General features: G+C 38.5%; 1 pseudogene; it reads left to right on the top strand.

Annotated features, from left to right (window-relative positions):
- The first annotated feature begins 3171 nt into the window (after positions 1 to 3171).
- On the top strand, positions 3172 to 26314 carry LOC131256801 (uncharacterized; annotated as a pseudogene).
- Positions 26315 to 26592: the final 278 nt, after the last annotated feature.

Here is a 26592-nt window from a genome sequence, read left to right as displayed (position 1 = left end):
TTGGCTACTCATATGTTAGTCGATATGCCTGTTGATGAAGCACCAATCCATCATCTGATCTTCAACAATACAAATATTAATAAGATGAAGTTGGATCTGCTTCCTGAACAAGGTAGTGGTGGTCATGAAGAAGCTGATGTTGATATTAATATGGATGATATTTTTGAGGAACTGGATTCTGACTCTGCTAATGATCCAGATTTTGTACCATCTGATGTTGATGCACGTCTGAGTGCATTAGAAGGTAGAGTTGAGGATATAAATGTTAAGTTGGAAAACATGTCTGTTGCTCATGATTTGCAATTCAAGTATATGCGCAAATATCTTAGGCGCTTGAACAAAGGCATGCACCAACTTGATCCTTCTATTCCTGCTCCATCTTCAAGTTCTAATTCTGACTAGTTTTTATGAGACTTTTTGGTCTGTAATAACTTTCTTACTTAGCACTTATTTGCTTGAGTATGAGTTGGATTCTATTTATGTATTATGCTGAATATTTGTTCTTGATGTAATGCTGAATATATGTGATGCTATCTTGAGTATCTTTATGTCACTTTGAATATTTCTTTTGCTATACTCTCTTACTTCTTCATGTTTCCTCTCATGACTTCCTTTATTTAGTTCTCCTTTGTCATATTGTGACAAAAAGGGGGAGAATGGTTTGTTCTTAATGTGATTGTGTGAGGGGAATAGCAGTGGTTATGTTACCCAGGGGGAGTTAGGGGGAGTATATGTTTGATCTTGTTGAATGAAGCTGAGCTGGTTGAATGTTGAAACTGGTTGAATGTTAAATGTTGAATATTGATTTGCATGTATTAACCAGTTGATTTACTTTTGTTTGGTTATGTGTTTTGTCACTAATTTAACAAAGGGGGAGATTGTAAGTGCTATAGTTTATATCCCTGTAAGTTGTCAAATTTGTGGTGACAAAATCTCTGTTATGTTTTATATAACCTGCTTAAGTGAAGCTCTCTCAAGGATCAACATTCATGACTTCATGAACAAACTAAGCTCACATCAAGCAAAGCTCTCAAGTACAAGACTCAGGATCTTGAATGAAAGAACTGATCACAAGACAAGACTCTTGAATGCAAGAACTGCTCACAAGACTCAAGCTGAAAAGAAAAAGAAAGTACAAGGCAAGACTCAAGCTGAACTCAAGACTCAAGTTGAAAGTCAAGCTGAACTCAAGACTCAAGCTGAAACTCAAGCCACTTTAATGATTGAGCTACTTCAAGGTTTAGTCTACATCAAGACTTCAAGGCTCATTCTTCATGGTCTCTTGTTTCAATGTCCATACTTCATGATTGAGGTTTGTTTGACTATAGGATGACCTTAGAAGTAGGTCATTTCGGATACATAAGTCGAATGTTATTTTATATGTGATTGGTCTGTTCTTCGACCAGTCTTAGGTCTGCTTCGACTAGTCCTAGACTTGCTTGACCGATCTAAACATTTCCTGGATCGATCGTAAGTTTGTTACAAATTACGGATAAAATCTGATCCGGTCGTGAGGAATGCTCGACCGATCGTAGGTCCGGCTCGACATCTTCGACCAATCGTAGAATCTACGACTCGAAGTCCAACGAACCTTTAGACCTACGACCACTCGAAGGAAACCTACGACCGATCGTAGGTGACGTACGACGATCGTAGGAGGGCTACGACGATCGTAGGCAGTCGAGCTTATCCCGCCTAATCTTTCAAATATCTGTTATGGCTTCGACTAGTCGTAGAGCACTCTAGACAATCGAAGACCCGATCTTCTCACCTATAAATAGAGCACGAATCTCAAGAAATCATCGATTTAATTATAGTATTCAAGCCAATCTTCGTCGAACTTCGAGAGATAATTCCGTGCTCCATCTAAGCTAAGTGTGCTTATTTAATATCTTCTTTCCTTAGCTTTATTTTAATTGATTTTGTTTCTGTTATTCCAATCTAATTTGAAAAGAGGAATTGTTATTCCCTTTCTTTGGAATCAAAATCAATTAAGGCAAGCCCTGTTTGGTTTAATTTAAAATCAATTAGAACTAGAACCATTGTAATCAAGTCTGGACATGGAACTTGGACATTCAATCATCTACTTTGATTTGGTTCTACCAGGCTACATCAAAGAAGATATTCACGTATTTTACATATTGTAAATTCCTTTATATTATTTTGGTTTCTTTCAAGATTTGCAGGAAAAATCTTGTTATTTTGGTTATCCGAGGAGAGCCAGGAAAACTCGAAGTGGGGTTTTTAATTGTGTAAGCCCACATACAAAGACACAATTGTAAAGGTTTTGGGTGAACTTGGGAAAACCTATCTTTAGTGAACGCTAATATCCCCTGTGTGAGGATATTAGGAGTGGAGTAGCTTTTGTGTGGCTGTTGTATAACAGGTTGGTGAACACACAGGCGAACCACTATAAACCCTTGTGTTGTGGTTGATTGTTTTACTCTTCTAATTTTTATTCTTTTTGTGGGATGTATGTATGGTGGTGAATGTTGTAATTATTTCAAGCTTTGTGAGAATGTTGTAATAGCTTAGAATTTACTTTCTGCTATTCCTTTATAAGCTTGATTTTCAATTTCATTTGAAAGTTGTTCCAGCAAGGTTGCCCTGCCATTTTTATGGTGTATGGCTGTCCCTAGAACAATACATCTTTAATTACAAGTTATTTCATTTCAGTTTATATTTAATTCTGTATTCCTCTTCGATTTGAGACTTGATACAAAGACCTTTCTAGAAATAAGATTGTCCTACCATAAACTCTGTTTTTGGTGTAAGGTTGTCCTTAGAATAACGTTTGTATCAACCTCTCAAGATCTGAATTTTGAGGTTGTTTTACTTTCCTGCATTGTTATTTAATTTGGCTATCATTTTCTTTATTATTCCGCTGTTATAAGTTTTTATTTGGCATTGTCCTATTCACCCCCCCTCTAGGACATATAGCTTGGCCTTTTCACTCTCCTCACTACTTCCTATGGTATGATCTTGGAAAAAATGGATGGACGGTGCGGATATAACACATTCGTCATGGTAGGGCCCACAGAATTAGGTCACGTCGAGTGTCGGTGGTGTGTGGAACAGGACACAATCTGCTCCGCCCCTGCTTATGTTATTCCATATCGGCGCGCGCGTGTGGGAAGCGCTCCACGTGCGTGGAATTAGCTAGCCCTCCGATGTTCATTATCCGTTTCTCTCTCCTGAAACCGCACTGCTTTTTTCCGTGAGAAAAATGGAGGGAACTCTCTCTCCCGTTTTTCCTCTCTTCTCAGTTTCTCCTCACTCGAATCTCTCTCTCTGTGAGAAATCTCGTCTCCCGAAAATCCCATTGAAATCCGACCACTCTACGTTTCAAATCAGGGCCCTCGATTCAGCAGACAGAAATACAGCTTCAAGGGTTTCTCCTCAAAGAGCAGGTAAACGCACTTACCTCCTCTTCTGCCTTGTCCTTCTTCGCCACCGGCTGATGTTAGCCCTATCCAACTCTGGCGTGCTAATGTGCGCCGGGGCCGTTGGGAGCTAACAGCAGGTAGGCGTGCTCAGATTCCCCTTTGTGCTGTCCTTACTTTCTAAAGAGAAGTTTTATAATTACAGGGCTTTCAAATCCCCCGAGGAAAACACAGAAGATGCGTCCAGAGTTTCTGCCTCGTAGAGCAGGTAAGAATCGTCGCATCTTTTTCGTTGCGCCGCTGCTCAGGTTAGCATCGTGCTCAGTGTCTTACTAACATGGGCTAGGGGCATGCTGCCTGTATGGGCGGTGATGAATTCAACTGAGAGAGTTCTACATTTTCAGGGCATTTTGATCCTGCGAGGAAGATGCAGAATCTGAACTCGGAGGTTTCTCCTCACAGAGCTGGTAAATGCAATCCTCTTCTTCTTAGTTCAGTTCTCAGTTGGTTTTGGTTTCTGTAATTCTGTCCCACCCGCACATATTATGTCCCATTATGTGATTTTGCTAACTTGCGCCCCTGAAGATCTCAGCTAGAACTTTGTGAGAGAGAGGTTAATTCCAGTTCATTGTGTGATGAACCAGTCTTGTTGCATTGCCACTCTACGCAGCTGGCAGTATACCTGGTCAATCCCCGCTGTCTATCAAGTGGGCCTTACTGTGTATCGTCCACAGTAAAGGAATGCAGTGCCCCTAATCCCTATCTGTTTCAACTTTGCCCATCAAATGGAGAGTGAAAATAGAAGAAAATGGTCAGTCGTTTACATTCAAGTGGGAAACATCCATGAATCAGGAGGCTAGAATCAAGGTGTCAAAAAATGGTTGTGTAATAGGCACTGTGGCTATTACGTAATGGTTCCCATGAATCAGGAGGCTAGAATCAAGGTGTCAAAAAAACAGTTGCGTAATAGCCACTGCGGCTATTACGTAATGGTAATGATGGGGACTGTTACGTGTTATGGGGCCATGATGGTACGTATCATAATGGCAATAACGGTGGCCGTTACGGCCACCGTTCTGTTATTGAATACCTTGGCTATAATTGTCCAATTGTTGTGGTTTTTGTGGGCTGGACCATCTGCAGTAGGGCCAACCAGACGGATGTTTCCGGTCAGCAGCACATATGGGGGTGAATGGCAATGAACACTGTATGTTCCGTTGGGATTAACCAAAAAACTATTTGTTCTGGAAAATGTGGGCAGAACTAGTCCAGCAGATTTGTTCATTTGGTGCTGGAAGTCAACTATTATATGATAGAATTTTTCTTTATTATGTTATTTGGATTTTCATTCAAATTTTTTCTTTACAAATTTTTTTTATTACTATCGTTTCTGCGGTGAGATTGTTGCGGATAGATCAAGGTGGTGCTTTTGCTGACCTTTTGAGTGACAAAGGAAAAAATTCTAGTGAGAACGAGATGTGTTACGTGGAAAGAACTCTTGGGTTTCGCACCCATGCTTTGGACGATAGAGATATCAGACTGGTATCATTTCTTATATTTTTCCCTTTTTGCTTCAATTTGTTTATAAGGTATTCTTTGATGTCTTCGACCATTTTTTTTTTAATTATTAAAAGAATATCCTCGCATGTGTAAAATACATTGGGTTAAATGTTTGATTGGGTTGGCAGTTTTTCAAACATAGGAAATTATTTGCAATTATGTGTTCATTTAGGCACGTATGCGTAAATGCATCTAACCTTTGTATATTTGGAAATAAAAACATTAATATTCATGTGTAAGAGTACAAAAGTTCTAGTGTTTATGAAAAAGAGTGCATGTCTTGTTGGGGGACTGTGAAAGCACATAGAGACGAATCAAGCAAAATATTCCAATATCTCAATCAAGCCCAATCACAAAGACTTCAAATTTAATGTGGAAAAACTTTTGCGGGAGAAAACCATGGCACAAAGGGACATATATGCACTATGAAAGTAGAAAATTTTGCATTACTTTGCGTGATTGTTCGATGCACCTTTGATGGCATCGAACCCCTTCAATGTCATCGAACAAAACACCAAAACGTTCCAGCGACTAAACATGTAATTTTCGGATTTTTCCGATGGCATCGAGCAGGACTTTGATGGCATTGGCGGCCCGTCGATGGCATCGAGCAGGACACCTCAAAATGTCCAACAACCATCATGCGATTTTCGGGTTTTTTTGATGGCATCGATCAGGACTTCGATGGCATCGAGCTGTCTTCGACAGATTATTGATTTACAGATTTAAGACATCAATCAACATGTCTAATGTAGAACCTACTAGTGGGACATATGAAGTGGGACGCGTCCGAGGTTTAGTGGGCTCATGTTGGGGGGTGTGGGGTGTCAAGGATAAAATATTTCACATGTAGGAAGTGGCTGAGAATAAATAATATTATATTTCCTAAGCATGCATGGGCAAGGGATGCTTTGGTTGATGATAGAGTAAACATGAGGGGATTTGGAGAACTTTCCAATAGTTTTCTATATATTTCTTTACCCTAAATGGGGTTTAAATAGAAGAATACAATGCTTCATATGGAAATAAAATGAACTGGTATACAAGGAAAGTAAATCAATTAGAATAATTAGAGGGTGAGATTGATTCTTCTTTCTGAGAATGAAAATATTACACCAATCACAACTATCACCTCCTCTCAAACTGATGCGACTGATCAAGTAGCAATAGTTTGCGAACTAAGAAAGAATATCTGGCAATTGTCGTGGTCTTCATGAGAACATCCACAATTTGATCTTGAGACGCCATGTGTGGAAGAGAAATAATCTTAGTCTGGAACTTCTCTCAAACGAAGTGACACTCTACCTCAATATGCTTTGTCCTCTCGTGAAAGACATGATTAAAGGCAACTGGATAACACTGGCGTTATCAGGGTATCGGGTGAATCCCAAAATCGAAAAATAATACTCATATCCACACACAATCTCACTGTAGGTGGAAGACATTGCCTTGTACCCAGCCTGCCCATTTGTGTGGAAAACAATCTCAATGCGGGGCCCACCATAATGTATGTGGCTAATCCACATTGCCCATTCGTTATGCGCATGAACCCGAGAATGAGGCAGATCTAAAGCTCAAGTGGACAATACCACAGGAAACAGTGGTAATTGAATGCCTACTTTTAAAAACTTCTTGGGGCCCCTAGAAGTTTTGGATCAAGCTGATATTTGTGTTTTCTCCTTATCTGTGTTTGTGTGACCCTATGAACCGGTTAGATGACGAATAAACCTCAATGCGGGCCCAGTGAAGGAAGCAACTTTCAATGGTGGACGAATTAAGCCCATTGTTTCCTTTCTTGTAGGCCATTTGAGCTTTGGATTTGCCTCATTTTTCAGCTCATGCCCCAGAATGTTCTAATAAAATAAATGGACGACATTGATATATTATATGCATTATAGTGGGGCCCACGTATTTAAGTCAACACTTTTAGACTAGTTTTCAAGGGGGAATTACTCACCCATTTCAAATCACGTGAAAAAAATAATAATTCCTTATTTACCAAAGATTTATATGTATATCATGGAAAATCAAACAGGCCTTAGATTGACTTTAGCTACCAAGACATCTAAATGAGATTTCAGAAACTTGAAATGTAATGGTTTGTATTGTTAATACGTTTGTAATATGTCAAATTGTATCATGCATTAGATACTATGTTTTGATACCCAGTTTGGTAACTGAGTTGGTAATGTACCCACTCTTCTGATCCATGGCCTAAGATTGAGTTTGCTTACTATGGCATTTGGAGATGAAATGACACATTAATGCAGGGGCATTTTCACACCGGGCTTGAGTGGGGTGGCTTATGGGATGCAGCGGCACACTCGGGGTGAGTGGTCCGTGTGAGGTAGGTGGCTTGTGTGAGGTGGGCCCAATTTGTGTGAGGTGGGTGACTCATGTGAGGTGAAACCCACGTGATGCGGGGCCCACGAGGGGGGTTTGGTTGAGGACCTAACCCATGAGATGTGAGGCCTGGGCTATGAGATAAAGGGATTGATTCGACACGCTCTATCAGTTCGAGCTTTTCGAGCAATTGGCTAGTATCCTGCGTTAAAGCAGTATTAGAGTGGGAGGTATCGTGTTTGAGACTCCTCACTGAGGGTGATTAATATACGAGGCATTTTCACTCCGGGCTCTTAAGCAAGTGGCTAGTTGTCTTGCATCACACATGCCCTTCGAGAAAAAATAGATTAAATGTTTTGTTGGGTAAAAGAGATTTATTTATATGCATCAAATTAAGTTTTAATTAACTCTCTCTCTCTCTCTCTCTCTCTCATCATAGCCCTGCTTGAGTTGAGGTTAACTTTATGAGTCCTGTTTTCCAATAATTTCTATGTTCTAATGACTTGTCATCAGTAAGTCTAGAAGCCTTCATATCCATTCGTAATTTTTCTCTCGTGAATCGCATCCTTTAGACCTTACCCTCCTTTCCCACCTTTCAATCCTAGCTGAAGGCTCTCACTTTATTGGATCTATCTTTCTTCTTCTTCTTCTTCTTCTTCTGCTCCTCCTCCTCCTCCTCCTCCTCCTCCTCCTCTTCTTCTTCTTCTTCTTCTTCTTCTTCGTCTTCTTCTTCTTCTTCTTCTTCTTTCTTCTTGTTCTTCTCGTTCTTCTTCTTCTTCTTCTTCCTTTTTTTTTTTTTTTTTGCATCACATAGGTGGACCATCTTTTTTGCGTCCCCGTCCTTGATGCTATTCTCCTTTTTTGCATGCCTATCTTATCGTCCTAGTTTTGCAATGCTCATTCTCTGCTAATGTTGCCTCCTAATTGCCCAACTCCGCCCTAGGATTGGGTAAAGGAGGGTTGATGTCAAGTAGGCAACTGGTTGTAGGCTCTTTTCTGATGAGAACTCTTTGTTAGTTATGAACTTCTTTACATCTAAAAAGCAAAAAACCAAGATGAGCATGCCAAACAAAGCATTGAATGTTTTGTATCGACCAAGGGTCTCATATGATAGGTAAAAACAATCTTTTGAACATGTATAAAAATAGCATTGTTGATACTTCAAAAGGCTGTTATACAAGGCTTATTGGAATATTGTTTACCCACCAAAATGAAAACATATTTTTCCATTCAAAGTTCATCTGTTGAATCCCTTATTGCTTTAGATAAGGTTAAAAAGTTACCATGTCACTTGATTTCAACTCATTAAGTGAATGCGGATTTGATTTCTCTACTGTAGGTGACTGACATTGTTGGAGGTGCTGTTCGTTGGAGGCGTTATCTGGATCATCTGATACTGTCACTTTGCAATGACGAGAACACGTTTAGAAGGATGGAGCCACTTCTCTTACAGGTATGTTGTTTGTTCACATATTTGGGCTCTTATACTAATTTGATAGACTGTAGAATGTGGAACAATACCTATTTTCTTGTGGGATCCCACATTCCAAAATCGTTATCATCTCAACAACTGATGAGGAAAATTTTGATAACACTAACCTGTTTATCTTACTCATATTGGTCACTGACTCACAGTACAAAATATAATAATTTTCAGCAGCAGTACTTATATATTTTCGTATGTATTTTGTACAACTTATCTAAAATTTATGTTTCCTTGCTTTGAGATTCTTTGAATTGGTTTCTATGAGATTCTCAAGCTGGATATGCCACCATTTGCTGTTGTGGATGAGGTGAGGTGAGTCTACTTTTTGAAAGCATCCCACCCTGTAAAATTTGTTAACTGTGATGCTGACCATTGTATTGTTTTCTTACAACTTTCTTCCATAAATTGCATCCCAAATCAAGGTATTCAATAATTGTAAAGATGGCTGTAACGACCATTACAGTAACCATTACTATACAGGCTGTAACAGCTATCATGGACATATATGACATCCTTTTAAAAAAAAAAAAAAACCTAAAAGCATAAACTGTATCAGCCCCATAATGCCCTGTTGCAGGCCATTTTTTCCCTCTAGAATGGGCGTTACAGCCCTGTAACGCGCAACTGTTCCCACTGTTACTGTTATGTAACGGCCTTTATGACCATTCCATAACAGTTTTTGAATACCTTGATCCCAATTGTATGCATATGCTCCATCGGCTCTCTATATGCTAGCATGTGCATCTCCATCTTCTATTGAAAGGCTTCAGCCTGTGCTGGTTGGAAATACAGCCATGAAACTGTGTCCCTTGCACATGAGAAAAAAGTAGGTACTTGAAAGTAACAATGTTAGCATCCTTTGAACATTCTCTTTGATGAATACTTCTGGCACCACATTTTTTGGTGTACCTAGAACAAATACTTATCCAGTGCATATGATATGACTTGCAAGTTGCAATGTAAGTGTCCGTATCAGTCGCCCAACAAGTGCTCCTCACAACTTGAAGCTTATTCAGTGCCTGGCATTACTCATGTGGGTTAGACTCATGAACTGTTTTTCATGTCATGTTTTCTGTGTTTGGTATATGTGGACCCAAAAGTGGTTTCTTGATGTGCCCCTTCATGGTCACAATTAATATATTTTCAGTCCAAAGAAGATGTTGGCCATGTAATTGATAGTATCTTCTCTTCAACTCCAGAATGTAAGGCTTGCAAACGTAGCACTTAGGCCTGGTGCGGGTAACATGGTGAACGGAATTCTGCGGAAGCTACTTTTACTGAAGGTTTGTCATTTTCTGTAACATTCACTGTACTCAAATTTAGGGGTCACTAGAAACCAGGTTCATTTGAATGCCTTAGCCCTTTAGTATATATTGATTCAGGAAAAAAACTCACTTCCACCTCCCAAACTGGAGGGTGATGAACGTGCAAAAGCACGCTCTCTGGCAACTATTTATTCACATCCGGTGGTATGTTTGTCATTGCACCTTCCCTTATTATTATTATTTTTTTTTTCTAAAAATTTTATTTCAGGAAGAAGGGTTTACACATTTTCATTCGCTAATATTTATTAATTATTAAGGAATTCTACCACGGTAGCACGCTTCATGGAGTTCTGTGAAGTGTACATCAGAATATGTCCAATTTACATGTGGTGCCTGTGCATGGTGATCAGCTCATCAATTTTGTGGACCTGAAAAGCAATGGTATCTGACTGTTCTAGCCAAGCATCTGGTCGATGGTCTGAAGCGGACAATTAACCCAAAAAGAGCAACTGTACGCACATGTTCAGTAGGCAAAACTTGCAATAATTTGGTGGTCAAAATTGTTGAAAAATGGTTATGCCCATAGATTACCCATATTGTGGCCAACCACATCATTAGTATGTTTGCCGCGTGTAGTGACATGTGTTTTTCTATGGCAAAGCTGTCTTTATATCATAAAAAATGCTCTGAATCATGCTTCACCACAAGTGTATCTTTGACTCTATGTAGCATTCTATCTGTAATATCAAAGCCTGATCTCTTTGTGTAAACTGAAGAACTTTCACTTTTTATTATACTTTACATATAACAAGGCAGAATAATGTTTGATGAGGACTCATCATCTGCAACTGAAATGTTGCTTGTAACCTTCTCCAATGCTTACGTTGCATGTATATAGGACATTTGAGCCGTGTGTTACGTATGCTCCATCATGAAGATCTCCTGGCATGCAAATCAGGTCTGTTGCTCATCAGGGGAACGGCCTATATGAAAACAACACATGATTTAAATAAGAGTCCCTGATTACTGTCCTGGGTGATCATGGTTGTGCCGCCTTAAACATGTCCCAGATTTCCTAATTCCTACATGTTTGTTGCAATGGCATTTTAACGAGTTTCCATGTGATGATCACATGAAACTGGTTGTGGTGATGAATTGTCATGCCAATTAATTATTATAGATTATAGAGGTGCTCATAGTCAATTTTCTGTTATCCAGTGGATGGTTAGACGGTGGATAAAATATCTTGGGGTAGAGGAAGCCACGAGGCTTATGATTTGGAATAATAGTGATCCCAGTTTCAGCCTCAGGTTCTCTCTCATCTCATTTTCTTCGATCTCATGTGTTGTTGATGTGTGGCTGATTTGCAGCCACCTCTTCAAATGACAGGGCAAACAGTGCGAAAGGTTTTACAAGAGCTGACCTTGTTGAGCGGCTGACAATACTGAAGGTGCTTTATTCATTGTCTATTGTGCACACTATATGATCTATAATTTTTCTGTGTTAAGCATTTTGTTTTTCTACTGACATTCCCCTCACCTTTATGCAAATGACAATCATCATCATCATAGCCTGTGTCTTATCACAGACAAAAGTGCCTCTTTCTTTTATGGAATAGATTTTTTTTCCCCCATTTTTATACATAAGCTGGTATTGAACGTCAGACCTCAATGTTGAAATGCAGTCTACCATTGAGCTACGGGCTCAAATCATGGAAAAGAGATGATTATAAAGACATTGTGAATTAACTTTGAATTTTGGAGGTGCATTTATGGTAAGGTGAAGAGATGGTATGTCTGTATTTACTTGATAAAGTCGGATGTTTGCTTAGTCGTTATTTCATTCATGTTGCAAATATGAAAAATGGGTGAGTGAACAATTCTTGATTGAAAAGGTTGGAGTTTTGTAGGAAGTTCAACAGCATCAAATAAAATCAAATCAACCTAAATTCATGCGGGAATGGGTTTATAGAATTAATGTTTGGTTTTTGCGTTATCAACTAAAGGTTTGGGGTTCTTACTCATGCCTCGGTGGTAGACTCACAAGAGTTTCAACACGAGGTCATGGGTTTGAGTACCCATTGTGGTGAAATCCCACTTTGGTGTGAGTGCGTGGGTGTGTGTGTGGGGTGTGATTGCGTGTGTAACAAAAAAAAACTTGTAGGCTTGAAGTACACCTCTTTATTGTAAAGCAATGGGAAAAGATGATTTTCCTTTTTTATCAATGAATTCCGTATATTGAGGTTTTCCTCTTATGTAAGGTCCTCCTAACATACCACTGTACCTAAAGAATAATAACATGGCAGTGTCTTTTTCTGCCTAGTTTATGGACCTATTTGGTTAATGCTTTGAAGATATTCCTTGATGTATGACATGGACTCACATATGCTAGTCCATAAGGACACATCACCATTTCATCCGTAGTGAAAAGAAACGCTGACAACCATGTCAATAAAAATAAGCAAAAAAGTTGAATATTTTATTTTCCTGCCGGATTATTGCCTAGCACGTCACGATAGACCCAGCCCTATCAAGTTGATGGCTCTAAAAGGGTAAGGGAAGGTCCGAATGGATGTGGGTGGAGTTAGTAAGAAAAGATTTGATGACCTATGGTGAATATGGTCCCTGAGAGAGTGGAATCATGGAACAGGATTCATGTGGCCGACCCCATTTAGTTGGGACAAGTCTTAGATGATAATGATGGTTTTTTCCCCACCACAAAAAAGATGGATTTACCACTAGATATAGCAAAAATGAGGATGTGGCTGCCATCATTTTGGTTGTCATGGTTGTCTGGCATCTATACACACCACATCCCTGATAAAATGATACAACAATTTCCCTGCCAATAGAACACCTTGAAGATGGACACATTCATGTGTACTCTAGCCCACATGCGACAGATGTGCCGAGAATATAGGACATACACCTCACACACTGCCTGAAAGTGACATTGTCAAATGACACCCTGCCAACTTAATCAGCGCCTGGATTTGATACATGACGGATTTCGGACTCCAATCTGATTCCCAAGTTTTAATCAAGTTTACAACCGGTGTGGATGCACTTTTTCTTTTTCTAAATGAACATGAAAGAGCATGTTTCCTCCCCCCAACAATGTTTTACTGTGCTTGATATTTCTGCCTTGTTTTATCATTAATAATGCTTTTCTTGAACTTCAGGTTCCTCATGATCCATCCTTGCATATGGATGATTTTGTCTGCATCAAAACCGGCATGCAGGTGTGTGTTAAAATCTATAACACAACAAAAAGGGTATTGCTATTACCTGTTTCCTTTTCATGGGACTTAATATTTTGTCTGTTTAAGGGTCTGGATGGTTATTCAATTCAAACTAAATTGATCTTCATCACATAGAATACCAAGTACATGGTTAATGCATGGGACTAGGGGCAGTGTGGTACAATTTCAGCTTACTCAGATCATAGGGTTGTTTGTACTTTGATACATGTCCAAAAACCATTGGCCCCTTGCCATCAATGTTTCCATTGTTGTTTGAGTCAGCTATTCTTTACTTAGTGTCTATCAGAAAAGGAATTGTGGCTTTCCCAGTGAAGGAAATTTGAGTTCGCAATTCCTCATGTTACGCTAATAGCTTTTCTTAAGAATTAAATGCAACATTCTTCAAATAGCTGATCATAAGTCTTTGTCATTGTTATTGACTGCTTTTTACTTCAATTGTTTTATCAAGTTTGCTAATCAGTTCAACATTTTATTTTATTTTATTTTTTCTGCTTCTCTGACTTTCATACAAGCTGGGTTATTGAAAGACGGTTTATGTTCAGTTCAGGATGAGAGTGCAGGTCAGTTCTTTTTCCAGACCCTACCCTAGCCATTTTTCTAAAATAGGGTTTGAAGGCTATGCCTATACGCAGTGCAAAAACTGAAGTGCGTATTCACTAGAAGTTTTTATTTAGAAGCGTCGTTACTCTCATTTTGTTCCGGTGAAATAGAAATATAAATTGATGCATTTTGATAATGGTTAAAAGACTTGGTGACTCGACCTGACTTGTTCGACCTTGAGTCATGACTAGGCCGAATCGTGGTTGAATCGACTCGCCTGTGTTGGGGATGACTCGTGGTGTCAAACCAGATTGGGTCTGACTGAGTCCAAGTTGACTTGGGCAGGTCGCACCTGACTCGTCCATTTCTTAAAACCATGATTTCGATGCATATGTCATATCTCATAACGTACAAAGCATGATTCCTTTACAGAATCTGTTTGTTTGGGAAACATGTGGGCCAGACAGAAAACAATGCTGGTTTTGGTTGTCGTCTGGAGGGGCTGCTTCTCCCAGTTCAGTTTATTGAAAAATGGAAAATGCATAGAGTTACCAAAAGCCGACATCGTCTGTGAGGCCTAGATGTTTCCTCAACAAATGACTTTTGGAAGGAAACTAAAACTTGACCTAAACATGCCCCAAAGGTTCTGTAATTGTTGGAAGTTTTATATATGTGCGTAAATCAAGAACCCACATAGCTTGCACAAGGCTAAGAATGATGTGGTGATGGTACCGATGATGTCTTAAAAGGTGCATGCCTTACACCTTGATGTGAAAGAAATTGTTGTCGAGGTTGTTTTTAATGTTAAAAAATGCGAGGCTTATGCTTCACGTGGCCAAGGCATGCCTCAGCCTCACATATTTGAGTGAAGTGTTTCTTTATTTATCGTGAGTGAAGTGTTTGTTTATTTGTTCTTTTGGATAGTTCTACACTCAGTTCTATGCATGCGTGGCATTGGATGCATGGGTAATTCAATCAATGAATTTTGGGTCACACGTCAAAGGCCACCACTAAGAAAAACTTGCTCCGATTAATTGATTTTAACCATCCAATTAGTAGCCTATAAAATAGATGCTCAAGATTGCTTATACTAAATGGGTCTGGTTGTCAATTTGAGCCATCCATTTGCTGGTCCATTTACACCTCCGTATATTCATCTCAACCAGAAGATCTTGACCATCCCAGTAGTAGCTTGAAAAATAGAGTGACATAAAATGTAAGGGCCACATTTGCATGGTTATGATCATTTGACAGACGATATGTCATTGTGACCCATGAACTGTGGGCTAGACCTAATGGAGTGTCCAAATTGATTGATTAGGTCGTCCGTGGGTATAAGTTCAAGTCAATGCACTATAAGTTGTCTATGAGAGCATAAGATTTTAACTACTTAATATGAAACTAAAGGTAAACCATTTTTTGTACCAACAAAAGATATAATCAATTTTTGTAAGCCAGAACATTAATTTGGCGCCTCATTGTAGATTGGGGATGCATGAAATAGACTAATGCAACCCCTCATGCCAGGTACACATTGCACTTCATGCTAAATTGTTTAAAAGGTCTGATCATCAATTACAAGGACCCTCTAAGACAGTGCTTTAAAATCTAGATTGGACTGGACAATCACACCGGTTTTCGACTGGAAACGTCCGCTATGGCAGTTTGGTTTCATATGATACCTGTTTTTAGAACAAAATCAACTAGGTTTTCAAGATTTTCTAGTCGTTAATTGGAACCATTCGACCTGGGCAGTTTTGTGTGACCTTCCTGGTCTGTCTATCTCATCATTCCTCCAAAAAAAAAAAGTCAATGACATGTCACTAGAAGATCGAAAATAGTGTAGCCCACTGTCCACCATATTGAAAACTAGGATGTCACACACCTTAGTTGTAGTGGCACATATGTCTGTATTCATATGGGCAGTGCTGCGTGGGCATTTGGGTGTGTAGCACAAACAAGAAAGGAAAATTGGATGTACCAGCATGTCTGCTTCTTTTTCTTTCTTTCGTTTTCCTCTTTCTCTGTCCTCTCCTTTCTCCGTCTCTTGACAACCATCCAATCCTGTTTCTGTCAAACGGGACTCAAAGATGGGGAGTCATTTGATACATGGGAGAATGAGATGGTTGATTACATGCATTTAAAAAGCGTATACATGGCATACTTAGACGCTACTTAACCGTCCATATTGTGGGATTCAGTGTAGATAAGTGGTGGACCAAACATTAGTGCTGGTACAAAGAATCTAAACTTGGATTCATGGACCCTTACTTGCTTAATGAGGACCATTGGCCATTTCCATTCTTCCACCCACTAAATGGCTACAAAATCAGATGCTTAAGTAATCAAGTTAGTCGTCGTCATCATCATCCAAGCCTTATCCTAATCTGTTGGGGTTTGCTACATGAACTCTGTTCCTCCATTCAGGCTTACATCTTCAGTTAGACCATGGGTCAAGTCTTTTCTTACTTCCTCCATGTTCTTGTGGGCCTTCCCCTTGCAAGTCTGTTTAACTTCTTATTTATAATCCATCTACATTTGGATTCACAATGTAGACAGTTCAATTTGAGTTACTTTGTATGCCGTGTTTATCTTTTTTTAGTGCTTATGTATCAAACTTAGCTAGAGTATTAAAGTGGTTCTCCTCACAGACAGGTCAACTCTGTTAGCATCCAGGTCTGATTTTTAACATTGCTCCCAACTATGCTTGCCTTTTAAAAGTTTTGATGGTATTAGGAACCTATCAGACGGGTGTTCAGCATATGTATGTTAGGAACCTATCAGATGGGTGTTGGGCATGCGCCAAGACATCTATACACAACTTATTTTTGTAGACGTGTATTAGGCATATTTCTCGCGTATATATTAAGATGTTCAGTTTGGATAATCTTAAATTTTCTGGTGCTATTCATATGTGAAAGTTTCAACGCTTTAGTGGGAAATATATTTTTTGTATTTCTTTTTTACTTACATGAACTAATAAAATCCTCCAATGGAAGTTTTGTGCTCCCATTGCTCGTCCCAGGCCTGTGTAAAGGAGGGTTGCGTTAGGTTGGTAGCCAGTGTGAAGCTTTTGCTACTTCTTTTACCGATGAATCCTCAAAATCTGACATTTCAAGTAGAGTGGAACAGCATAACAGGATGTGTAGCAGCTCCGACCCCAACATGGGATAAGGCTTAGATGATAATGATGGTAGCTTAACAAAATAGGATTTTGGCAAGACATTCAGCACAAGTATCCGAGAGTATTTAGCACTAATGCCTGTATCATGTACATGTTTAACATGGTACATTGAGCATATACAAGTATGCGGGTATAGTAGCTCCACAAGCACATCAATGCACAACCACGTGTGTAGGATCTCCTAGTTGTGTTTCAGGTGGGACCCACAGGTTAGATCATTTGGCCAAAAACTCAAGCTCTTTAACTATCAGTTAAGCAACACACTTACACACACAATGGAGGGTGAGTTCTTTCAGCCAACTACTATTTACATATGTGTGTGTGTGGCCTACCTCATATGGTTAAATGACAATGGGTCCACCCATCACAGATGTCCTGCACATGTGGTGCAGTCCCAAATGGTCCAGTTGGGTAGCCACTCAAGAACGCAACAATGAAGAAGAACACACTCCACACAAGGAAAGTCAAGTTACTAAAACATGCTTTTCGTGAATTTCCAATAGGGAAAACCATGTTCCAAAACAAAAGAAATTAGATTGATCCCCCTCCCTCTTGCATTGAGGGTTGCTTTTAATCACAAATTTCAACATGCCACATAATTTCCATCTGATAAGATTCAATCATCTACTCTTAAGTCTCTAAACAATAGAAAATCATCTTAATATCAACATATATTGAGAAATAAGCTACTAAACTATCAACCAATAGGAAATAACATCTAAAAGAACAACCAACATAATTTAATCTAACACCCAAGCAAAGAAGAAATCCCAATAGGACTGCTGAAATCATGTTGTTGTTGTATGTTGTCCTCAAAATTGGTGGTAACTCAAACAATATCAAAATTATGTGATCTTGGACTCATTGGAGCACTAGCTAATTCAATAAGCTTTCAAACAGGGCCAATTTCAACATTGCTTGATACCTCCAAAGTGGGCCACAACATAAGTGACGGAAATAGTAAGTGGGCCTATAAAATTGTTTCGATAACTAAAAACTAGGCGAAAATCTAATGGCTATCTTGAGCTGGGAGACTTAGAGGAATTTTCATGAGCGACCCACAACGGTGGCCCACTCTCCAGGGGTTCATGATCAGTTTTCTAGGGTAAAAAATGTTGACCCTCGTGTGATGTGCGAAAAAGTGCCTTTGGATGGTTTGATCATGGGACATAGGAAAATCCACAATGGAGATTTGTTTGGCCCAGATGCAGTCCGCATCAACATGTAACATGTGGTTGTTTGGCGGTCCTTTTTCTGCTATTAATAATATCATGTTACCATGTTGAATGATGTGTCTACATGTTGAGTTTGCCTAGGCTGCCACATCATATGCTAGTGTCATTTCTTACAACGCCTTGTATGTCTAGGTCAAATAGATTAATCTGCTAGAAATTGTAGTTCATTGTCTTTGAGATTACTTTTGTCTGCTTTTCGTAGTGAAAGTCTAGGAGTGACTTCCTATATTCATCTTTCAGCTCATTGTGTTGGGATTTGGGGCTCTGGTAAGTATATATTTCCTAACAGATCAAAACTTAACTGCAGGTTTGGTGGTGTCTGTTGTGGATCCACAACCTGGAGAGACCATTGTCGACTGTTGTGCTGCGCCTGGAGGAAAGACTCTATTCATGGCATCACGTTTGAGAGGCCAAGGTGATCTTCAATGAAATCCGATCCTCCGTATCAGATGGGTGAGGAATTATTCAGTCCTAAATCTCTTAATGCATTAGGATGTGTATAACGTCCAAACTCCTGATGTGCCATGTCATATAAGAGGTCCTATGAAATGGTCAAAGACTGTACATGTAAAGGGAAGGGCCCTTACATGGATGAGAATTCCCCAAAAATCCCAAATTCAAATATCCTAATTTTTTTTAAAAAAATCATAATTTTTAAATGGTTGTTGACGGTAGAAAGAAGATAATGCTGCATCAGTCAAGAAAAAAGGTGACAAATTGGACATCTAGAGTCATCAAGTCTGAATGATTTTTGGATTCACCATCCACAATTGGGCCCCCGCCCATCTATGCTTTAAATTTTTATTCCTCGTTCCTTGTCGAAAGAGTCTTCTTGCTTTTGGTCCGTCTAAGATGAGTGAAGGGCCAAAACTTGCTAAAAGTACCTAAAATAGTTGCTTGTTCCAGACTAAAATCACATCAACTTGGCCATGACCGAAACCGAGTCGATTTATTTTATTTTTTTTCCTGATATTTGATTTCATAGGCATATCTGGTCAGCAATCTAGATCTGAGGACCGTGGGCTTCACTTGTATGGATTGTGATGCAGGACAATTAACTACTTGCTCTAAAAGCTCAAACTGTTAGAGTATGGCGAATTAATCCCTTTATCTCATAGCCCAGGCTCCACATCGCATGGGTTAGGACCTCGGCCGAACCCCCTTCATGGGCCCCAAATCACATGAGTCGCCCACCTCGAGTGTGTCCCCGCATCTCACAGGCTACCCCACTCGAGCCTGGTGTGAAATGCGCATTAATCACCCCTGGTAAGGAGTCTCGAACACGAGACCTCTGTGGGCCGCACCTACCCCGAGTGTGCCCTTGCATCCCACAAGCGACCCCACTCGAGCCCAGTGTGAAAATGCCCCTGCATTAATCACCCCCAGTGAGGAGTCTCGAACACGAGATCTCCTGCTCTGATACCAATTTGATGCAGGACAATTAACCACTTGCTCTAAAAGCTCGAACTGTTAGAGTATGGCGAATTACTCCCTTTATCTCATAGCCCAGACCCCACATCGCATGGGTTAGGACCTCGGCCGAACTCCCTTCGTGGGCCCTAAATCACATGAGTCGCCCACCTCGAGTGTGTCCCCGCATCTCACGGGCTAGCCCACTCGAGCCTGGTGTGAAATGCGCATTAATCACCCCTGGTAAGGAGTCTCGAACACGAGACCTCTTCCATGGGCCGCACCCACCCCGAGTGTGCCCCAGCATCCCACAAGTGACCCCACTCGAGCCCAGTATGAAAATGCCCCTGCATTAGATTGCCTGCATCCGGTCACTAATCCTGTCCTGATGCACAGGATCCTGTAATTCTTATCTATATGTGAATATAGCATTTGAACATTTCATTCATAGCTTTATGAGCCATACCTATGTACAAGGCATACCATTTACACACCATCATACATTCTACGATGGCAGAAAGGTACAATATCCAAGCCCTTCATTAAGTTGGTGCGACGGGATTGTTGTTCTCACCCAAAAATAAATCTGGTCCAAGTAGACCACTATATTAGAAACAGGTGATGGGTTAGAAAACTTCAGCCAAGTTTTCATCAGCCATAAATTTGTATTGTGAGCTATTGCCTGCCTGACTAGTGGACTGACCTGATACTTGGGCCAGGGCATCTTTGTAGAGGTAGCCCTCTGATGGGTAGATTGTATCTCATTCCTATTTGCATGCTGGTACATCTGGCGTGTACATGGGCTACCTTTAACATTCGTGTGGGCGTAGCAAAGCTCTTTCACTAATGCCTTGTCATGGACTCATGATGTAGGTATGGTGTATGCAATTGACGTAAGCAAGGGCCGCTTAAGAATTCTTGAAGAGACAGCCAAGTCACACAATGTTAATGATGTCATCACTGTTGTGCATGCTGACCTTCGTATTTTTTCTGTAAGTCATTTACCAACAGAAAATTAATGAATAAAGTAAAGGAAATTTTGAGTTCATCAGGATAATCCACATTTTCAATTTTCTCCTAACTATGCTTGCAATGTTTTAAATCATCTATTACATATTAAGATGGGTACATTGTTTGTATTCTAAACTTATATGCATTATCCTTGGGGCATGTACCATTGAGATGCGTCTATTTTTTGCTTTTTGCCTTTTTATTGTTTGGTATTTATTGTTGTAGATATGTATGTAAGGGGCCATGCCATTAGCAGAAGATCATTCACTTTCATGCTAATTCTTAGTTATGTGGCTGAAATGCTTCGTTTTCTTTAAATAACCATGTTGGAAACACATCTGCAACATGTTAGGAAAGCATGTTGAATGCACATTGCCATGGCTATCAGGAAAAACCACAATTTTACTTTTCTCTTCTTTTTAGGCATATAGTATCCTTTCTGCTTTTGGTTTATATAGTAATCCAAATTCTCACTATTACAATAATGCCTCTGATAATGAATATTCATGGTGGAAAAAGTAATTGTGACTAGAAAAGCTAAATATTAGTCTCTCCTTTTATGTTATAATAAATGTCTCTCAGAACTAGTGTATTAAATAGTGTGCGCTACGTAGCGTAACGTACTCAAATAACGTAAATTCCCCGTGGTATACGCTACAGGGGTCGTAGCATACACTACAGCTACGTAGCGTGTAGGGAACGGTACGTTGCACCCTTTTAAAAAAAAAAAAGCTTTATGTATTTGAAATGGTGTCAAACTCATATTATAAAAAATCTTATACTTAAATTTTTTTATTAGGCCTATATATATTGTTTTTTCCTTACTATTTATCATTTTTTTAATTTAAAAATAGAAGTACCGTGTAGCTTACACTGCACTACACTATTAACGCTACAAGCTACATAGGGTTGGATTGGGTTTATTTACTTATTTCATTGTAGCTAGTGGTTTGACTATTAGACTATCTAAACGATGAGTTATATTATATTATATATAACAAAACAAATTTAAACAATCAACAAGTTATACTAAGAAAGAATTAATTATTGAAAATTACAAACATAGAAATTGTATTGATAACTTGAATCTTGATGAGTTGATGCATACAATACAAGTTACAACTTATTACAATCTACCAAAAATTTGACCATTGGCCATTATGCCATCGCATACTAGAGTATGCCATGATTATATCATTATGCCATCTCATAACCATCGCATACTTTAGTATGCCATGGCATACTTCCTGCATAGCATATGCAATCTGAGCCACTGTATGCGCTTATGCGATTGTACATGACAACACTGATAATCACTAATCACTTATCAATCTTCCGTTGTCAGATGAACCTACCCAATGGACATCACAATATCTACTCGCATTCATATGGCCATGATTGGAGTATAACAAGCCTTTCTATGGATTAGACTAGAGACATCAATGGTATTGTAAACAACCTCCAAGCAATGAGTACGAGGAGCATGCACGATTTCATTGACCACATTGATTGCATAAGCTATTAGGCTAAATGATGGTGTGGTTGGAAGACCTAGATGGGCTTGCCAGTGGACCCTAAGGGGCTCGCAGATATGTCGAGTGGGCCTTGAGGCTAATGCAAGAAGGAAAGATCTAACCTAATATGATGCCATGAAATTAAAAGACAGATTAACTAGAGCAATAGAACGACAAAACAAAGCTAATTTACTATAAATTTAGAAATTTCAGATTCACGACATGTCCAAATTCAAGCCTATGCCAATGCTGCAATACGAATCTCATAAATTACTAATTAACTAGTACTTGTAGGAGATAAAAACCTCGTCCTAGCATATGGTTAAATCTGAATTCAATTGAAATCATTTGTCTTGTGCAGGTTTTAACATATTAGGGTGGTTTAAAGGCCAGGGAATGGGGGAAATGGGTTTGGGGTTGGAACATTAAGGTTGAGGTTTTGGGAGGTTTCTGGTTGGGATTTCAGATTTTGGGTTTAGGGACTTCGGGTTTTGGGATTTGGGGATTTTAAAAAATTTTGGGTTTTATTTAAACAAAATTAGGGGATTTTGGTGGAAATTAGAATTAGGGTTTTGGAGATTCAGGGTTAGAGCGTTAAGGATTTAAGGTTTTGAGAATTAGGGTTTGGAAAACTAGAATTTTGAGAACTAGTTTTGGATGGATTAGGGGTTGTAGAAAGAAGAAGAATGAAGGTTTTAAAGAAGAAGAAAGAAGAAAAAGAAAGAAGAGTGGGTTGTAGAGATGGAGAAGAAGAAATACCTTGAAGAGAAGAAAAAAAAGATGATATTGTTGAGAAGAGAGAAAAGTGAAAAAGATAACTAGGGAATTGCTCCCTATGGTTTCGCACGACCAATCCAATTAGAGGATTTTTTTTATATTTATTTTTGCTCAATCTCAAAGTAAAAGGAGAGAAATCTCTTTCATTCATAACATGCATATTGACTAGGGTGGGGACGTCCAACCCTTTATAGTCTCAGAAAAGAAATATTGTTCATACATATATAAAGTTTTCTATTTTTACTTTAGCTTCTTTTTTCACTATGGTTTTTTTTTTTTTTTTTTTTTTTTTTTAAAATTTTTAAATTTAACTCTAAACCTTATTAAACTTTACTTTTCATTCTCTAAAATATTGTTATATCCATTTTCTTGACTGATTTTTTTTACTGTATTTCTAACAATCAAGACCGGATTAAATATGAACATTTCTCATATTTTTTATTTTTTATTTTTTTATTTTTTGTTTTTTGTATTTTGTTTTGTTGTTGTTCTATGCCGTTTTGCTAAAATATGGTTGATCCAAATCGTTGCCACCCCTAGCTCCCACTAACCTTGATACAGATTGATTTCTATTATGAGGGATTGAGAGAACAATTGTTGCCCCAATAACTCCTTCAATGTCTTTTCAATAGATAACAAAGATAGAGTAAATGTCTAATTTTGGTTGGCAAGAATAACATAAATTAGAAAATGTTGTGAGATTTATATTCAACACATTCAGTAGCCATGAACCCCACACCAAATTGTTGCAGCACAATTGGCACATCTTTGGATTTTGCATGTCCTAATATCATGTCAATTCTGACATTTAAAATGTTCAGAGTTTCGGATATCACAATTCCTACTGATTCCCTGTAGCCTTAACTGCAAACTAATATATTGATTTTTAGGCAAAAATTTTGCTGTTGGCGGTGGTGCCCTTATCTAGGAAGCATAGGATTTTTTTATTTTTTTATTTTTTATTTTTTATTTTTTTTTGAGTTTATACAGATTTCTGAGGGAATGTTCTTCATTATTTTTATAAATTACTATCTGGATGATTCAATATTTTATTGAGGCATGTTGTTTATGCAGTGCTTTGGTTATTTTTGCCATCATTTCCTGTTACAATTTTTGTTTTTTATTCACAAAGCTTTGGATTTTTGTAGGAAAAGATATCCAAGAAGTTTGATAAAGTTTTGTTGGATGCTCCTTGTTCTGGATTGGGTGTCCTCTCCAAGGTATTCCTTAAACAAGTTAAATATTTCTTGAAAAGATAATTAAATTGGGATTGTTTTGGAATTTGGAAAAAAAATTAAAATACCCAATATTGGTTTGAATCATCAAACAGTTGCAATCACTGATAGTATTGACTTATAATATTATTTCTTTTTTGGGTCAGTAATTGTTCATGTGCTTGTTTCCAAGATGCTTTGATCGGTAATGGTAGGTGTTTTATGAACATGATTATTTTCTGCCTTTCCTAAGTCTTCCTTTCCTATTCAATTTGTTGTTTAAGAGAGCGGATTTACGTTGGAACCGGAGATTAGAGGATTTGCAATAGTTGACAAATTTACAAGATGAGCTCCTTGATGCAGCTTCATTGTAAGAGTTCAAACCCTTTCTTCTCCTCTTAGTTTTCTCTTAGAGGCCTTGTACTATGTAACATGTTTGGTTCTTTTTTAAAATAAAAATAAAAATTGTGATGCCAGGCAAATGTTCTTTATGCTCTTGCTTTTGTTTTTATTTTACATGGCCATTTAGTTTTAATGCATTTCTATGTATCTGGATTACAAAAGGAAATACATTATGGTTTTTTTGTTTTTTCCGAGAACCACAAAGTACAATATTAGATTGCCAAAGATATTATAACAAGCTAATGTATATCCCATAATACTGCAGTGTTTTAAGATTTCTGCTAAGGAATGCTGCCTTCTAGATTTTTACATTGACATTAGTGCATTTATAGATTAGTGAAGCCTGGAGGGACACTAGCGTACAGTACTTGTTCCATTGATCCTGAAGAGAATGAGGAGAGAGTGTCTGCCTTTCTCCTCAAGCATCCGGTATGGACTCTTTTCTTTTTTGCATGGTTCACTGTTTTCCTCTTTCAAGAATTTTAAGGTTGATATCTTGATAGTTCATAATACGTAATATTTCGGTAATGGTTTTCTTGGATTGGTTGGCTTGTCTTCTCCTTCTTGGGTTCCACCCTCTTTTCTGGAATCATCATTATTCAAAGTCAGCAACTTTTCTTTTGTTAAGAGTATATACTCGTCTACACGTGCCAACCCTACTTGTGTGGGTACACCTGAGACATGCACAAGTGGGTCCTTGCCATTGGGATGGTGAGGTCTGTCCATTAATCAAGACAGCTGTAACATATGTTGAATATCGGCTGCTTGAAATTTCTTCATTTCTTGAACCACCCACTTGTTTTTATTTTTTATTTTTTATTTTTTATTTTTTATTTTTTAACATGTGGTAACTTGATTGCTTGAATGGTATGGTTTTGAGGCCAGGTTATGTAAACCATGGAGCCAACCTTATGCACCATTCAAATGTCCTTTCAAGTGCCTGTTTGGCATGTGATTCTCCAAGCAGAGGTGCTTGTTAGGTTAGAGAAGCTCCTGCTGTAATATAACTATTCTGCGTGACTATTCCCCTTCTTGTCCAAATTTCTATTCTCTCAATTTTTGAGATCGAGAAAATTAAGTCTGTGTTACTTGTGGCCATTTGTTTTTGTTTTTTCTGTTACTTCTCCATGAAATTTTTTTTAAAAAAAAAAAAAAAAAAAAGGGCAAAAACTTAACATATGGGCAGGTTGCAGTTATGTGCTTTTGTTATGATTGGGGTGGGTGCTTTCCGCTCAAATCTAATAAGCTTCATTTCATGTCCTACCTGGAAGGAAATGGATGGTGATTTTGGCACCCAAAAAAAATAAAATAAATAAAAAAATTAAACCACATATATGCAATTCCAGTCGGGGCACACTTCAGTTAGGTTCTACCTAATGGGGCTTTTAACCAAGCACACTTTAGTTTCACTAACTCTTCATACTTTCACGCCTTAATATTTTTACTATAAAATTGATTGCAGGATTTCATTATTGATCTTGCTGATAGGTATGTCCCACCTGATTTTGTTACGGACAAAGGGTTCTTTTTCTCCAACCCAGTTAAACATCGTCTTGATGGATCATTTGCGGCCCGCCTGGTCCAATATGTAGACCACAGGATGAACCCTGGGTAAGCAGACCAAGAATAGTCTAATTTCTATTTTCTTGAAAATTGCTTCAATTCTCAATGAGGGTAAATTTTTTTTAGAGCAATTAAAAATCAAAGCATGTTGAGCCACCACTCTAATCACATTCATCGAAATCACTTTTTTGGAGTGCAGTTAGCAAGAAAAACATGAGCCTCTCCTCTTTAATCAGGACAAGGTAGGGCCATGATGTGATACAATTATCCAAAAAGAAACTTATCTCTTGTAACTATTGCTGTCAAAATCGTTATCATACTGCAAATCGTAATTGGGGTTGAATCGTATTGAGTCACAAATTGTATCGTAAATCATAATTTTTTTTTAAATATAAATAAATCATAAAAAATTAAAGACTTTAATACTATCATGACATGGTATT

Source organism: Magnolia sinica, chromosome 9, assembly GCF_029962835.1.
Source record: "Magnolia sinica isolate HGM2019 chromosome 9, MsV1, whole genome shotgun sequence".
Lineage (NCBI taxonomy): Eukaryota > Viridiplantae > Streptophyta > Magnoliopsida > Magnoliales > Magnoliaceae > Magnolia > Magnolia sinica.
This window is presented reverse-complemented; position numbering and strand designations above follow the sequence as displayed.